This window comes from Bison bison, unplaced genomic scaffold (genome assembly GCF_000754665.1).
Source record: "Bison bison bison isolate TAMUID 2011002044 unplaced genomic scaffold, Bison_UMD1.0 scf7180017864535, whole genome shotgun sequence".
Classification (NCBI taxonomy): domain Eukaryota; kingdom Metazoa; phylum Chordata; class Mammalia; order Artiodactyla; family Bovidae; genus Bison; species Bison bison.
The window spans coordinates 310984-312606 of record NW_011495084.1 but is presented as its reverse complement, the minus strand read 5'-3'; positions in this window follow the sequence as shown (position 1 = coordinate 312606).

Below are 1623 nucleotides of genomic sequence, written 5' to 3'. Positions count from 1 at the left end.
GATTTTATCTTTTAATAAAAATTATATGTATTAAGGTAGACAACACGATTATTGTTAAAAATATACATTGGGAAATGATTTCTGTAGTAAAACCAATTGACATATTCACACTTTATGTAGTTACCATTTTGTGTGTCTCCTGAGAACACTTAGGTCTTCCTTTTGGCTCAGCTGATAAAGAATATGCCTGCAATGAGGGAGACCTGGGTTTGATCCCTGGGTTGGGAAGATTCCCTGGAGAAGGAAAGGCTACCCACTCCATTATTCTGGCCTGGAGAATTCCATGAACTACATAGTCCATGGGGTCGGAAAGAGTTGGACACAACTGAGTGACTTTCACTTTCACACTTTCACTTGAGAACACTTCAGATCTACTCTCGCAGAAAAATTCAAGTATATAATACAATTAAATAAGGATTTTTTAAAGCAAATAACCCAGGGCAACAAGATACTGAGACACAAGTTTACACAGAGACTTTCAACAGTTGACATGGTATATCTGTGGCAATTTCTTTGTAAAGACATCTGAAATCCTAATTCCTTGTACACTAGCTAAGATCAGGGTAAGCTGTGAAATAGTTGTGTGGCATTTCTCAATATAAAAATCACTGAACACATCAAATCAGGTCTTATTAAAACTTCTATAATGCATACTAAAGAGAAAAAGGAAACATAGTATTATGAAAATAACTTGAAAGAACAGCAACAAATTCTCTCTCAAATTACTAAAGACAATGGAAATTTTCAAGTTTTATCCAAAATGTCCAATTATTGTCTTTAATGCCAATAAAACAATTGTAACTATAGCATATAGCATATAGTGAGTCTGTATTAAGCCTGAGTTATATTTATATTTTTCTTTAGTTAACACAATTGTACTGAATGTGATTAAATGGGCCATTGGAAAATATAATCATTCCCTTTCTCAAATCCATTCTGTTCTCCAAGATTTAATTTTATGGGTCCAATCCTGAAGTTCACTTTTAAATACAGCTTTGAAGGTTTTAATGAACAACAACAACAAAATTTCCAGAAATACCACTATGAGAATTAGGCATAAAAACATTGAAAATCAATGGGATACCTTTGATACTTTAATTTTTAATTAGATTTTATTACAGATTTAGTGGATATTATGCAACGTGGATATTATGTGGCTAAAAATCATAAAAGGTAGCCCTGATCCAATCTCAGTAGAAAACTTTTTATTATATATTGGAAAAGCAACAAAAAAAAACTTGACTTGGTGCAAATACCAAGCTTCTCCAGTAAAGTACAAATGATCCCAGTTACAAAATGTTTAGTTTACAGAGAACTTTCCCTAAATGTTCCTGATCCTTCAGGGGAGGTACACACTGTGGAACCGAGTGACACTCACCTTGCGGTAGATCATATGGCACAGGGCTACTCTCAGCCTCATCCCCACACGCTGCATATGGTAGAAGTACAAGTGGTGCAGAACGGCCCACAGGAGCACGCAGGCGCTCAGCCCTGCCGCGTAGCCATAGGCTTCGTGCAAAGAGGTAGAATCATTGGGATCATAGTTTTCAATACAACTAATCATTTTCCCCAAAAATATGGGTTGAACTACTCTGGTGCCTTCCTAAAAGAAAAGAAAAAAGT